Here is a 17,307-nt window from a genome sequence, read left to right on the forward strand (position 1 = left end):
GGATGACACGTCCTAACATTTCCTTCTTAATGTTGAGCGCCAAGTAAGGCATCTGCTTGTACCATTTTTATGTCTTTGTTACGTGACTCGGCCATGGTTCGAACCCGTGACCTCCCGCATCTGAGGCGGATTCTCTAACCACTTAGGCCACATGAGCGATCTGGTTCAATGAACTGGAAGTAATGTGAGAAATCAGTCATGAATGTAATATGATTTGGTTGATTGTTGTTTGACACGGGGTTATGGGGGTTGGATAGGTCCGATGTTATATTTTATCTTCGAAATAAATTTGAGAAGCATATTCAACAACTACTTCGTATTTTTAAAATAATTACTGAACAATTTTTTTTCTTAATTGATTTTATTTCTTTAAAAAAATAGGATATTAAAAAAAAAAGTTTAACTTCTGAAACCCTGATATATCTAAGAGATCGAAATGTTTCTCTTTTGCTAGATTTTTGTCCTTATTTATTGATAGCAAGAGAAATACCTGTCATTAGATTGTTCTATCAAAACCTATTTATATTTAGAGAATAGACAAGTTTACCTCTTGAAAATTTGGTATATATGACGAAGGAAAACGAAACGAATTTCTCTTGCTTGATTTTGTATGTTATTGGATAACCTGCTGTTTCGAGATCAATACTAGGTTTTTTCAAACCAAATATATATATATATATATATATATATATATATATATATATATATATATATATATATATATATAACTTGTGATAGCGAAGTTTTCGCAAAACATATACATTTGTACAAGCTTTAATTGATTCATTCCGAAATGCGGTCGATCAATGGATGTATGCTGCATCATTGTCCGCTGCGGTAATTGCTCTTATCCACATCCATGTTTGGACTGATTCATACATTATGTAAGGTATGTTCCGGTTTTTGACGTTAAGCACTGTTTCCTTGGATTTTTTTTTTCTTTTCAAGGTACTCTGCGTTTCCTAACATCGTGTTGCAGACCTTTGGAAACCTTTTACGTTTTTCATTTTTACTGGAAACATCCACGTCGGAAGCGTCAGTTTCATGAGATAATTGCATAGCGTGTCACTTTTTTCTGGAATAATTACAAAATGAACGAGCACGTGCCACCAGTAAGAGAGTAACACTGTTAAAAAACGAGAGTTTTGGCTGCTCTTCGCGTGCGACACAAAACCTCTTGACGTGCCTCCTGGTGGCATTGGTCCCGCAGGTTGCCGACCCCTGATCTGGAGAATGAAACATAATAATGTACTGCGTGTCTGTCTCCCATCTGAACTCTAGTCACCAGACTCGCAGAGGAATTTCTTGTTATCTGAATTCCTGATTACACTTGTACCATGCCTATATAGAATGGTCTGTACTAAAGGCCTGATGTACGCAGAGTCACTGGCAGACTATTATAACATATATATTAGAAAAGGTATCTGATGCCCTCTTATGCGACAAGATATAAATTGCAGTCTTTTTCGCGTACTTACATAACTCTACTTTGGGAGAAGACCAGAAAGTGTCATCAATTTATAAGCATTAGTCAAAATGTTTTCTCAGTAAACGCATTACACTAAAAACATAGTACATGGAACATATTACATAATAATGCATGAATTAGTCAATGACCAGACGAAAGTAACAGCGAACATCATAAGAAAATAATAATAATAATAATAATAATAATAAAAGTAATTAAATCGTGTAATTGTATGTAACTTTTAGAAACATTCATCATATACTAGAAACCACCTTTCCATGCTACAAAACAAGGCAACTCTCCCAGTCTGAGATCAATTTCAGCTAACCAACCTTCCATAACGAAAAATAAGGCCGCACTCTCAATTTAACATAACTTTCAAGCAACACTTCCCAATTTAAATCAGTTTCAGACAACACTCCCAATTTTAGCTAACCACATTTCCTTTCCAGAAACCAAAGCAACACTCTCAATTTAAGATTCATTGCAGCTAACTACCTTTCCGTGCTATAAAGCAAGGCAACAGTACCAATTTTGGAATCATTTTCACGTAACACTCACAATTTAAGATCAATGTCAGCAATCAATATTTCCACGCTGGAAAACTACGCAGCATTCCCAATTTAAGATCAGTTTCAACCTACCAAATTTCCATTGCAAAACCAAATAAAACCCTCAACTTTGCTGTCTCACTGTTTTGGTACTGTAGATACATAATGTATCTAATTAGAGCATTTATTTACACATTTAAAAAAAAATATTATGTCCTTGACACGATCTTATTATCCATCTGCATTTTGTTTACAGCTGTGCAGTATTATATAAATACGCGCATTATAAGGGGATACAATGATGATTAATTGTCACCGATTTACATAAAACTTTATTATTATTATTATTATCATTCAGTTAGTCCTCTATTGTTATAATTTATCGATTTCTAAACCCTGCTGATCTCGTGGAATTTAGTAATTTAATAAAATTAGATAAATAATAAGAGTTTATATACTTCCTTTTTTGCGGCAACTTACATTATCATTCTAAGACAAGATGATACACTTTATGACCAAAGGCTTTTTTAGTGTGTGGGAAAAGTAAAATATACAAGTTCGAATGGACAGGAAATAACAGAAAAGCAGCACCAGTATCAGGTCTCTTACTAGTACTATGCTGGGTGTGAAAATTTGAGAAATATATGAATATCTGGAATGGATGTGGGTGAAGTAATTATATATCTGGGTAACTAGGTCAGCATCATTGGGCGTGCGAGCGGGAAAATATATCATTAGCAGGTCAAGTTTTGGGGTTTCAGGAAGGCTAGGACAAATCTAGGTAAATATTGCAGCATCATGTCAAATCTGGGTAACTGGATCCTATGCAATGCTGTTTCAACACCATTTAGTTCTGGTATGATGGGGTGGGGGTGAGCTGTCCTTCAGTTTAGTAATAGTTAGCCAATCATATTCTGGAGATAAGTTGAGGGGGTGGGTGGGATTATATGCATACAAGTTTGATATACGGAAAATGGGAACTTCGGAGAGAAACTACATAAAAGAACTTAAAGTTACCTCAGAAAAAGAAACACAGTTATAATACCTAATATATATAAGGTGTAATAGATATAAATTAGAGAGGTGGAAAGAACGTTAAATGTGTTATTTAGATAGATATAAACATTAGTTAGTGTTTTTAATAAAATACCACTGGTCTCCCCTTATCCCGAAGCCAGACAGACATGACCTAGCAGGTCAGATGCAGTAGAGAACCTAGCGGGACAGACAAACAAGACCCAACAGGTTAGACCCTTCTTAAAGTACATTACATGTATACAAATCTCTTTATCAAACAATTTAGAGAGAAGTCTCTTTAATCTTCATACCTTTGTATTTAAAATTGACGTTATCAAATTTATTTGGATTGAAAGTAAATAAATTTTTTTACATAAGTTTAGGTCAGGAACTTTTACGAAGCTGGGACTTAAAATAGCTATATGAAATTACACAAATCAACATTGAATCATCTTGTCCTTCTTCAATACATCTCACTTAAAGTTTTATTGCATCCAATTAACTCACATTATCTGATACCGACATAGTTACTTTCATGACCAATTCATGAATTATCCGCTAAAAGCTATTTAATTTGATACAGTGTAGAGTTGTGGTTAATGGTGATGCTCTGCACATGCGTTCGCTTATTAACTTCTGGATTGTACAGCAAATACGAGTTTTAAAATACTCCACAATGTGCCGGTCTAGTGATTTTCAATGTTTGTTTTCAATGTTCTCGTCTGCTGAACAAGTCCCTTATTTTTATTGCAGGTCCTTTTTTAGGACTGCATTAAGGCCACACCAATTTTCTGCTCGGCAAATGAAGTTAGAAAAGCCACGGAATTATGCACGGCATGCATAATAATTTTCCTAACTATCGGTAATAAAACAGTGTGCATTAACTTTACTTTAGAACCAGAAGATCATCCAATATCAAAATGAAAAACTATAAATAAAATACAAATTGCGACACTGACTCACGCACACATCAGCAAAGAAATTGTGTACTGAAACCGGTTAGTCACTTCAAAGTCACTTCATTTGCATGGGATGAAAGAAAGACAATTCTTGTTTAAAAATACAAATGTAACACTTCCAAGTATCTATATAAATGATAATTTTTATACCAAATTATATATACGTGTTTTCTTTCTGAATTATAAATGTACCAGATATTTGTAATATATTCATAATACAGTTTGAAACCGCTTATAAATTAGTTGTCAAGTTCTTATATGCATGTGGTCTGATATATAACTAAAATAAGTAAAACCTTTTTTTATATACCTGTTTAGTATGTGTGCTCACTGAAACAGTACAGCAAAAGCAATAGCCTTAAGCGTTCCTTGGATTGGTTACGTATATAAACCTACGTAGCTCTATTGTCAGTTAGTTGCCCCGAGGCGATTGTTTGACAGTATAGAAACAATCACCAGTTGAAGCCATACGTGTATTTTAAACAACGTCTTTCAAAGATGAGAAAATGATAAGTTATACCGCTTAATTTGCATTTCTCTATTTGGATTTACTTTAAGTACAGTATGACATACTCTGAACAGTGTAAAACAATTGAGTTTTTCATGGTCATAAAAAATTATGATAAAAGTGTGTGTGAGTGTGTGTGATTTTGGATTTTTAACGTAGCTCTTAGTCATATCGCTACGATGTCTGCAGTGTGGCAGTTTACAGTGACGTTTAGTAGGCCTACTGGGGCATCGTGCAGACATGTAGCATTATGTTCCACCCAGTGAAATTATCTTGACATTAGGCAGACCAGACCTAACACTAACCTCTTAATTCTGAGCACCTAGTGAGACAGCTGTTAGTTCGATTTTATTATGTCTTTGGTATGGCTTGGCTAGATTGCGAACCCGCGACCTCCCACATCCTAGGTGGAAGCTCTAACCACTAGGCCACCGGAGAGTTCATTATGAGAAAAGTTCTATGTATTCAAGCCAAAATTAGTGATCATCACCATTTGCCACAAGGAGAAGTGAATATAATTATGTTAGATATGTGTTTGTAGCGTAGACTAGATGACTTTCTTCTACAATGCCATAAACTGTCATGGTCTTAACAAACGCGGGGCCCGATTTGAATCATTTTGGTGGGGCCAGCTGAATTTACTCGAGGCCCCCTGCTAGCACGGCATTTGGAAATAAACTTTTAAACAAGTTTTATATGATATTGAACAAAATTTTCTTCCGCCGCTTTAAAATTACTTTCTCTCTGTGAGCGCGGCGGCCGATTGGACCAAATTTATCCAATCGGGATAAGGCCGGCCCTGGAAATAAAGCACCAGAATATGTTACCAAATTGTATCAAAAACACTTCAGATATACAAAATTTCAAAAAGAATGTTAAGTCATACATTTTAAAAACAAAGCAAGACAAGAGATTCAAGATATTTTACTAACTGAATTGCCTGAATGATCCAACCCAAAGGACCCAGCTGGAAATACGTTTTGGAAACTTGTATGGATCGTTTCTGGTGGATGATTTATGTGATTCCATGAGAAAAGTCCCTTAGGACAAAACTCACTAGGACAGAAGCCCCTTGTCTGAATAAAAGGCCCTACGACAAAATCCACTCAGGGGTATAGCAAACGTCCCTTGTGCTTTGATATTTACAATATTATGCATTTTCACTGCTCATTGTTTTAAAAAAAGACTGTTTATGTATATATTTATTTATTTATTTATTTATTTATTGGAACTGTATTTACTATGGCGTACAACAGTCTCCCTTGAATCCTTTATTAATTTGTCTATTTTGTAATACAACGTGTACAGATTCGAAAGCAATTTAATATAAAAATTTTACATATTTTTGGCATGCAATATATGAATATTGTCATAGTTATCAAACAAAATGTATTAAAACCATCTGTGTATGTCACAACAGGCTACAAATCATTACTACACAGAATAATCCAACATGCATAATATTTCTAAGGACGTTCGTATAATCATTTTAGTACCTACTTAAACCCACCGTTCCGGTGGCCTAGTGGTTAGAGCGTCCGCCTCGGATGCGGGAGGTCGTGGGTTCGATCCCCGGCCGAGTCATACCAGAGACTTAAAAAATAGTACTAACAGCTGCCTCACTTGGCGTTCAGCATTAAGAGGTTAGTGTTAGGACTGGTCGGCCTGGTGTCAGGATAATGTGACTGGGTGGGACATCATGCTACATGTCTGCGGCATGATGCCCCAGTGCTAGACATCACTATAAACTGCCACATTGCAGACATCGTAGCGATATGACTGAAAAATTGTTAAAGCTACGTTAAAAATCAAAATCACATCACATCACATCCTACTTAAACCCACAAAATCCTACAAATGAATAGTGTTAACGCGCATGTCCTTAATACAAAACCATATGGTTTCAACAAATGTGGGTGTATATATTAAAGAATATTGCATCATACTGTTTTCTATTAATAGGTATTTTGGAAGAAAGGTACTCGCAGTGATACCTCTGTTACTACTTTCACATTCAGTTGCAGTTCTTTGGGCAGTTCTGGTTCTTTACACTTTTTCTCACACAACTACAATGAGTCGTTTCATCTTGGATAACTGCAATGGTAAACAGTTAATTGCTCAACCACGTCTAAGTGTAGAATTATATAGCGAAACATAAAAATTGTTAAAAACAGGCAACGACCGTGAGACACAAATGACACGCCAATAATCATAGCTATTGCCAGCCTAATAAAACGGAATGAGATCAAATCGAGAAAAATTAAGAAAACAGGAAGAAAAAATAATCTGATTTAAGTTCGTCAACTTTGTCTTGTACGCAGTCGTTTGATTTTTTTAAAAATCCTAACTTCCCAAGGTTTTGACATTAGAAACAACAATGAATATCTTGCCTCGACAGAAGAAATACGTCAAAAGTAAGGCATTCAGCTGACACTTTTTTCCGTCTTTCCGTCTATCAATCCAACACAGAAGGCAATCTCCATGGTAATTTGGATAACGATGTGCCACCCACAGTCCACAAAAGGTTCCCAGCGATGTGCCACAATACATCTATTCTAGACTGAAAGCACAACACCGACATAGGTAACTTAATAGGACCATACAGTGTTAACATAATCCAATACAAAACAAATGTACACACGTTTCAACTTCACATACTGGGATTAATTGATGTCAGATCCCCAACTGGAAGTAAAAACAAAGAAGACCCCCTCCAACATCCTAATTATCAACCCTGTTAACTCGCTTGAGAATCCGAGATATGGACCTAAACAACGTACAGTACGCAGTTAATCGAAAAGATACCTAAAATAATGTAAAGCTCGGCTTATATATTGCACCTGATCGAGGATTACCTTATAAAAAATTTTACATCACGTTTTGATGCATATTATGGCATTTTAAAAAGTGACAAAATTATCCAATTCATTGGAAAAAGACACGGCGTTGGCAGTTAAGATATTTCTAAGATCACTGTACGGTCTGCATTTTTACCCATGATGACGAGGCGTTCCAGAATACAAAGACAATTCTAGTTCGCTAATTTAAACGACGCGACACAATCTTCTTGTTTAACAATCTGGTCTGCTCTCGTGCTTTAATGATATTTTGTTCTCTGGGGAGAGGGGCGGGGGCAAAGTGGCTTATCGACTAGGGCGCCAAAACTCCTTGGGCCGGCCTTGTCGGTTGTTGTTGTGTTTAACGCCATTTTTCAGCACAAAATAGGGTATACATGGCGGCCAGTATTAATGGTGGAGGAAGAACCCGGGAAAATCCCTGAAAGAATCACCAACCCACGAGAAACTACTGGCAAGCTTTCTCACACACCCACATTGGCCGAACCTTAGACTCGAACCCACGCAGGCAGAGGTGAGATGGCAATGATCCGTAACGGTGAGCGCTTTAGACCACTCGGCCACTCGGGGACCCACGGCCTTGTCGGTAACTTGTCTATGTACAAACATGATAGCCGGGTGTTTTTACAGTGAGGCTCGCTGTCGAAAGGGACGTTTTATTGTTTTTGTTTTGTTTTTTTACATCTCTTGACCTCACTGTAATCTCTCCACGCCTTAATATTATTTCGCGATAGCAAACGTGAGGGTAATACCCGGTTATGAAGAAGAGAATAAAAACTATCTACGGTTCGGCACAAATGTCTTCTTATAACTTACTTATTTTAAGTTTTTTTTATATGTGAAACTGGAGAATGTGATTATTTGCAAGAATGATTTCTCTGCGGATGCGGATTGTTGTCATAATTTGGAGAAGAAAAAATAATTGAATTCGTTAATATAAATTTCTACAAAATTAGTTCCCGAAACCCTTTTGTGGCTGGTAATTGTCAATCAAACATTGTATAACAATTTCGAATCTTCAGTTTCCAAATTACTTTTACGGGACCTCTGAACCTTTTCTGTAGCAGTAAGAACAACTCTTCGTAGAGCAAACCTTTAGCAGTACACTAAGGAAATCAGTTGGTCTGCTTGGTTAGATTAACGCAATTTTTTAAGAACATGATAACATATTCCTAACGGCCAGTATATTTGGTAGAACAAGAACCTGGTAAATCCCGGTTGGATCTGCGGACCCACAGGAAGTTACTAGCAAGCTGTCTTAGACACGTTTGACCGAGCCGTGACTCGAACCCGCGTGGACAGAGATGTCAGTGACACGTAAAGGCGAGCGCATTCGACCATGCAACACACGAGGTCACTTCTAAAACAAATACCGTTTTTTTAATCGGTTTTATTAAATCTAATATTTTATTAGGATGATTTATTATCTGCGAACATTATGTTTTATGAGATTATCAATAATTTGGAACTTCACAGTCCCCCGTATCTACCATTATGTGTATTCGTTATGCAACATTGAAGGTCATCTGTCAAAGATCGAAACAGTGTGTGCAATGGAGTGGGAAAGACTTAGAGGCGTTTTGCCCCATCTCCAACTGAGAAAAAATGAAGACAAAACGCCTTCCTAATACGTACTGAGTGAATAACATTTTAAAGTTTAGTGTAGTCCCTTTTCGCGTGGTCTTTAAGCTTTTACATGGATGGTGAAATGACTGTGTACTCAATGAACTGCATTAACGTAATGATACAATCCTTTATTGCGTTATTAATGAAAAATTTGTATGCCATTCGATTACACAGAATTAAGAAAGATGAATGATTTCCTACCTAAATGACAGCCTCACATCTACCAGTCAGCACAACCGGCAAAAGTGAAAATTGGTCCTTGTACAATGCACAGTTACTCGACGCGAGCTTGATGTGGAGGGGAAAAAACCCAATAATCTGAAGGAAAAAATCACACGGAGTGACAAAAATACCATAGATGACCCGTTCTGACATAAGACCCTCTCTATCATAATATATGAGAGAGAAGGTACGGAACTTCAAACACGTCGTTCCACCCATGACCCTCGATTTCTTTCTGCTATTTCCGTCTTTAAATGCACACGTCCATACTATATGGCTTGTTTTACTCCTGAGATATTTTTCTATCCATCAAGCCATCACAATTTGACTAAATCTATAGATGATGTAAAATTATTCTTTATTTTCCATCAATGCCGCTATGCCGTCAACCTACGTTATAATACATTATGTTGGATAAATCCGAGCAACAATATGCATGCCTTTTTGGGGTGAAATTTGATTGATTAATTGAAAGATGTTTAAGTGTACATCATCACGTACAAGTCTTTATAAAGACTAGGTCATTGTGGTACATCATCACGTACAAGTCTTTATAACGACTAGGTCATCGTGGTACATCATCACATACAAGTCTTTACGGCGCCTAGGCCATAGTAGTACATCATCATTACAAGTCTTTGCAACGACTAGGCCATCGGGGTACATCATCACGTACAAGTCTTTATAGCGACCAGGCCATCATGGTCCATCATTACTGACAAGTCTTTACAGCGACTAGCCCATCGTGGTACAGTGTCACGTACAAGTGTTTACAGCGACTAGGCCATCGTGGTACATCATCAATTATAAGTTTTTACAACGACTAGGCCATCGTGTTCAAGTCCAGTGCTAATGGACACAGCAAGACTGTGGTGAAGGACAGGATAAAAACACTTTCGAATCTTGTTTATTATTTTACCTCAAGATTGTGTTTTTTGTTGTTGTATTATTTTGTCCATGACATGAAAATATAATATGTGTTATTAGTGTTACCGTCGGTACGATCAAAGAGTATAGAAAAATTTTCAACTTCAATAATATTGCGTCAGTAGCGAACATTGATGACTGTTTATTATGACATATTCATTAGCTAATTTAGAAAGATGATATTGCAAGAATGTTATATTATTGCAAAATGATAGGAAACCAGCCCATTAACACATTTATAACTCAACATCTGATATGTTTTAACATATTTATAATTCAAAATTTGCCATATTTTCATTTTATGAGCTGCATATATTAGCACGCATCAGTAGTAGGGAACAAATGGCTTTGCAAGTTTGGTAAGTGGCTGCAAGTAAAAACCAATAAATAATATTAGAAAAAAGCTCATATTTCCCTCTTCATCCAGAAGAATACGTGTGTATGCAAATTGCTGTTTTCTTAACTGTGTTAAACACTGTTAAATATTAGAAAGTTTGCTTACTGTTGTGTGTAAACACCTATTAAAATTATCAAAAGATTTTTTTTTAAAATGTGGACAACACTGGAAACTAACGAATAAGTCTGACAAATGTTAGCACGGTGGGGGGGGGGGGGAGAATTGAATATTTACAAGTTTTAGAGTTTCTCATTTCAGAAGGCGAAAGCGCAATGCTGTTGGACGATTTGCGGTACAGTGCTAGTGAACTTTGCACAAATCACAGCATATTAAAGAAAAAATAAACCTATAAATTAGAGCCAGTTGCACAGACTTTTCATGCCATATATATATATATATATATATATATATATATATATATATATATATATATATATATATATATATATATATATATAAAATAGCATGGCATTTAAAGTGTTGTATAAATCAATTTGATATATCAGTACTAGTGGTATATCAAATTGTGGTTTGCCCATGGCGCAATAATACGCATATATAAACATTCTAGCGAACGTCTGTAGCTGATTCTAGATCAATGATGAATTTTCACACATTGATCATTAGTGACGTATGAAAATAACGTTAAAAAGAATGAATAATTATCGTTTTCTAAATGAATTTAATATGATACACATTTCCATCACAATCCTTTCTGAACTACGCAGAAATCAGGAGTGAGAGAGAAAAGAAATTTGGGCTGGATTTAAAACTTGAAATATATATTGCACCAAGTAACCTACAAAAATATGATTCTTCGTAACGATACGTGTACGCTTTCCTTGGGATTTATCCACAGTGTTTATCAATGATAAAAAGTTGCAAACCACGTCGACATTATACAGTGAATTCCTAAGTTACGCGGTACACATACTGCGATGTGTTTCTTAAAGATACTATAATGTTCTAAATATCGATTAATATTAATCAAATATGAAAATGTCCAAAGACATATCTCTCTCTCTCTGAATGGTGGTAATAGTGAAGTCAAACCGAGCAAAGGATGATGATGATGATATTCTTTTATTCCTCCATTTTCTGAAGATTTTAAGACAAAAAAGAAATGCATTTAAATACATAGAATCACAAAAATAGTGGATTCGTTACTTATTGAATTATTTCCAATAGCAAACGAATAAATGAATTAAAATCATTACTAATCTAGATAGATATATATATATATACGATAGAACATTTGAAAATGTATCCTCACAACAAAAATAGTTTCCTAATCGCTTTGCAATCCAGTACAAGTATTTCTTTCCTTATATTCTGTGTGAGTTCTCTATTGAATCGAATATATAATATCCTTTATCTTAATGAAATACTTGGTAGATAGTCTGATCATATTTATCCATGCCTCAGATTCTAAACGTTCTGATATATCATTTAAACCACCAAGTAGTATAATCAGTATAACATCATCGATCTGATCACAGAAATCACGGTAGATCACTGGAGGCATATACGAAAATAGACTTTCCATCAAGTGGTTTCTGTCGTCTGAGGTTAAGGCACAATTCATCGAAATGTGCAAAATACGGTCATGACTCATTTTGCCACATAGGGGACACAGTCCAGGTCTTGCTTGCATTCCTCCAATACGAATTAATGTCCCATATTCCATTTTTCTGCTTGAGTCAGTGTAAGCTATTTTCCATAGATGATGCATTTTTAGTCCTGGATTAATTTTTAAAAATCTACCAAATCCCTCTGATGGATTTCTGATACTCATTTCATGTTTTCTCTCCTCAAATATCTGTATTCTTGTCTCAATTAAGTTTTTCCATGTTATTTTGTCTGGAAATTTTCCATTGAAAATAAAGTCGTTGAGATAGTCTTCTAAATCATACCTTTTTAGTACAGTATTTACATCATATATAAAAGAGTTGTAGCTATGTTGGGGGTCAAAAATCAAATTTCCAACAGCCCAGAAGAAAACCTTTTTAGCAGTTTAGTTTGCTGATGTTCTACACATGCGACCAAGGAATACGAGTTTTTGCTTATCTATGCGAGCTTCCATTGATATCATCCCCAAGCATGATGTCGTAGATCCAATAGGCGATCTTTGAGGGAAGCCTTGTACTCTCCGGGCGAAATATCGTTGTATTTTCTCCATTGATTCAATGCCCTGATATGACATATTAAACCAGAGTTCTGAGCCATACAAAGCAGATGGCAATATATCTCTTTCCCAGACTTTCACAGAGACTATAGGATTCATTTGCATTTAGTCCAATTGAGTATAGTGAGTTTGTTACACGTTTAGCTTTATCGTAGGAACAGACTATACGATCATTAGTTTTCGTTGATTGCGAAAAGGTAACTCCTGCATATTTTACTTTTTTTGCTCTAGGAATATTCTGTGATCCCAGAGTAATTCCATTTGATGAGTACACTTCCTTTTTTTTACTAAATATCATCCAATTACTCTTGTTAGAGTTATATTTCAATTTCCACTTCTGTGCATACTGATAAGCTGTATTCACGAGTATTTGCAATCCATTCAGCGTAGAGCTTAGTAGAGTAGTGTCGTCTACCAAAAGCATGCCAGGTATGTTCATCTGATTCACTGTTATCCCGCAATTAGTCATTACTAGCTCATTCAATAGGTCATTTATGTACACGAGAAATAAAAAAGCCGACATTACACGCCCTTGAGAAACGCCTCTCCGTAATGGAAATGTGTTAGATATACATCCTCTACACGCTATACAGGCACTTGACTGTGTGTAGGAATGGACGATTATTCTCCATATTTTTGCATTAATTCCTAATATTTTTAGTTTTTTTTAGTAGTCCACAATGCCACAGTCTATCGAATGCCTTTTCGTTATCCAGAAAAACAGCATATACATTAGAGTTATGATTATTAAAGTACATCAAACATTCTTGAAGAGTAAAAGCAGCGGAGATAGATCCAGCCTCCTTACGAAATCCAAATTGATAAGGATGTGGAAAGCTTATTTTGTCTAAATACTTTTGAATTCTGGTCATCAATATTTTTTCAAACAATTTTCCCAGACAAGATGTCAATGTTATACCACGATAATTCACCGGATCCTTTTTATCTTTACCATTTTGTTTGTATATCGTTATAATCATCCCACATCTATATACATTAGGTAAATACTCATACTGGATCATGTAATTAAAAAGGGCAGTTAAATGTCTGATTAAATATTTTCCACCATACTTTAAGTGTTCATTCGATATGCAATCAATGCCTGGTGATTTTTTTGTTTTTAGAGACTTGATATGCTGCAACACTTCTTCCTCTGTAATATTATTACATTTTATGTTATCAGTCTCTAGTTTGCTTTCTTCGTACATATTCTTCATTTTGACACAATCATTATGTTCCTCATCTGTTGTACCGCTTAATTCAGAAAAATATAGTTTCCATAGATTGACACATTCATCCAAAGTATTAGATTCTACTCCTCGAAATGCAATATTACCAATGTCCGATTTATCTTTTCTATTTTCTCGTATGACTGCATAGAATTCGTCTATTCCCATTTCTGCACTCTTTTCTATCTCTTCAAATATGCACTCTTTATATACCTTTTTCTCTAGCCTATGTTTCTTTCTAAACTTTCTTTTCACGTCCATGTATCTTCTTTTGATGCTACACTCTGTGCTTCTATTTTTTTCCTGCTTTGATCCATTCTCCGCGCGCTTTTCTCATATTCTGATGTAATTTTTCAAGCCCACTTTTCTTCCAGTATGGTTTCAAGTGCGATTTGAATTCGGACTTTGGAATATATCGGTCTGATGCAGTTATTACATTCTTAGTTATCAATTCATTATACTTCTCTAAATCTTCTACCTTTTTACACTCATAGGTGAAATTCAAGAATGCACTAACATCAGATTTATACATACTCATTTCTAATGAATTTGCCAAGTTCTATTTCATTCTTGGAGATACACATGTCTTTTTATTTTCCTTCAATATATCTTTTGCAAGTGCCGCTGTAATAGGTAGGTGATCCGATATTGAGAAATCAATTTTGTCATTTACTATGTGTCTTTTTACAGCACCTCTAATTATTTCAGGTATTAATATATAATCAAGTGTGGACGTTCGTGACATGTCTTTTGATCTATACGTGATGTAATGTTCATGTGGTTTTATCACCAGCGTAGCAACTATGTTTCTCTGTTCTATTCTTTTTTTGAGAGCAAGATCTCTTCTTGATGGATTTTTACACACAAGATCTGCATTCATGTCGCCTATAATTATGCATATATTTTCAGCAGAATACCTATCATACACATCAAAAACATTTTCACAAAATTTGTCATATGCATCATCAGTTCTAGTTGTCGAGGGAAAGTAGGTTGCAATCAAAATTATAGGTTCCAAGTCTCTCACTAAGATTTTCACCGCCATAATATTTGGGAACTCATTTTGTAAGGTGCTTACTTTGCATAGTGATGATCTATAAAATACGGCAAACCCGCCACTACCTCTATAGCATTGTTGTATCTCTTCAGTAGGTAGCGCAACTACTTTGAAATCATCATGTAATTTATCTAAATACGTTAGATTCTTTGTACAAAGCCAATGTTCAGTGATAACAAATATATCTGTGTCTGGTAACAATTCAATTAGTTTCTGCGTGCTAGACATTATACCACGTACATTCCATGTTGAAATAATGAGCATAATTATAATTAAGAAGCAATTACTAGTCATATGGCTATGCCCATTAGGAATATATTTTGTAATTCTCATGCGTTTCATCAAGTGAGTAGCCTTCTCTCCATTTTCTGTTTGTTATCCATTCCCTACATTTTATTCCAGAACTCCAAAATGATTCATTATTCATCATCAGTTCAAAATCTTTATCCAGTACATTTACATTTAGTCGAAATGTATATATATTTGATCCATCCCAGTGGGATCGTTCCTTTATGAGGCGGACGAATGTTACTGTCACACCTTCCTCCTTGCACTGAGTTGCAAGCCTCGTTTCCTTTTAATGAAAAATGTATACATCTCGTGGTATATCAGTGATATAGCGTACATCATATTATTTTTGAGCGCCTAGCGAGGCAGCTGTTTGTACAATTTGTTTAAAAGTCTTTGGTATGACTCGGCCAGGGTTCGAACCCGCGGCCTCCCGTATTCGAAGTGGACGCTCGAATCACTAGGCCACCGGATTGGTCTAAAAACTTGTAAGTCATGTCCAAATGCAAACAATATTGACCTTGATCTGATGTCCCATGGTGTGACGTCAGATCCGGGATTTAGAAATCAACTAAAATACCGCATGGTCCTAGCTATGGTCAATGATCAAGGATATCTAATTCCTGTAACTAAGGTAGGAGGAGCATATGTGAGTGTAGCAACGAAGAAAGCTCAAATCTCCCACCCCACCACTTTCTGATATTCCATACAGAAAATTCGTATAAATGACAATTCAGTAAGGAGTTTACGAGGAAAAGGGGAAATAAAGCAAGAAGAAACGGAACAAATACAGAAGCGAGAAGACACATAAAGGTCGACTGGATATATTATGATTAGAATATTGTATAGACTGGCACAGTGTATGTTGCATCTATCATAGCGAGCTATGCTTAAATGAAAGTGACAAATGTCAAAAGTTCATAACAGTATTTACACGGGAAAAATGTTGACAAGCAGCGGAAGAAAAATATGTCATCATAATCATGTAATAGATACGTTGTCCCCTCAAAGTAAACATGTAATGAAAACAGTGCTACTCGTTAAAAAAAGAATTGGGGTAGGGGCATACATGACAAAATGTTACCTCTAAAATCTTGCCGCCTTTTTTCTTTTAAAATATTGTTGTTTTCTTCTCTCGACTTTCAAGCCAACTGTTTTGGGGAGATAAACACCATGTACCGAATGCGCTTTTTAGGAATACTGATCCAACCCATCATTAGACTTGTTCAGAAACTGACATACATACATACAGACAGACAGATAAACATACAGATAGATCTATCGATCGATCGATTACTGGATGGTTAAACTGATAGCATAAAGCATCACAAAGTAAGCAAAATTATTTATAATTTAGCCCATACTGAGAGAGACAGATAGATGAAGGACTGTTCGAAATTTGAATGATCACAAGTACATGTACGTTGACACTTACTTAAGCGTAGAGAGTAGATTTACCTGTAATCGTTTTCACATCCTGTGACATAGTATTGGTCCTAGCCGAGACGCTAGTTATTTATTCAAGTCAAAACGGATGTTGCAAGCCCTCATGTGACATGGACGTGTTTAGGTACTGTTTACTTTAATTAAATTCACGATCACACTGTATGGTTTGGGAGTGTATACCAGTTAGGATGCAAAACTAAAATTAACACTTTGGCAAGAAATATATTAACAAGGGAGCCTAGTACTTTCTAATCCGAATGCGGTTAATGACCATAACATTTTAAGATACTGAGCTGTCTCTTTTTTAAATTTATGTAGTTCGAGTGTTCGATAATTTTGAATTTATCGGCGTCGCATACAACATTGCGCTTATTGCGAGATAGTATAAATCTTTTGAACCTTGGAATGGTGCAGAGAGAGAGAGAGAGAGAGAGAGAGAGAGCAATATAATTCCAATATGCACTTATGTGGGACATTAACAAAGACATGATGGAAAATGAATGTAATAGATATAACATAATATTTACTTAATATATGTATGTTTCGCTTCTAAATTCCACATTTTCGATTGA

General features: G+C 35.6%; 1 protein-coding gene across 5 annotated transcripts in view; it reads right to left on the reverse strand.

Moving 5' to 3' along the window:
* The window catches only part of LOC149772815 (aminopeptidase N-like), a 139,300-nt gene extending 122,530 nt beyond the window's left edge, over positions 1-16,770 (reverse strand). For 2 of the 5 annotated variants that reach the window (XR_016417590.1, XM_089947266.1), the window contains exon 1: positions 16,725-16,751. The gene's annotated coding sequence lies outside the window, so the exon portion shown is untranslated. Of the gene's footprint in view, positions 1-16,724 lie in introns of all 5 variants that reach the window. The other 3 variants (XM_089947267.1, XM_089947271.1, XM_089947270.1) reach the window with 3 other exon arrangements.
* Between the last annotated feature and the right edge of the window lie 537 nt (positions 16,771-17,307).

Source organism: Sinohyriopsis cumingii, unplaced genomic scaffold, assembly GCF_028554795.1.
Source record: "Sinohyriopsis cumingii isolate HCF-2022 unplaced genomic scaffold, ASM2855479v2 utg001170l, whole genome shotgun sequence".
In the NCBI taxonomy this organism is placed as follows: Eukaryota; Metazoa; Mollusca; class Bivalvia; order Unionida; family Unionidae; genus Sinohyriopsis; species Sinohyriopsis cumingii.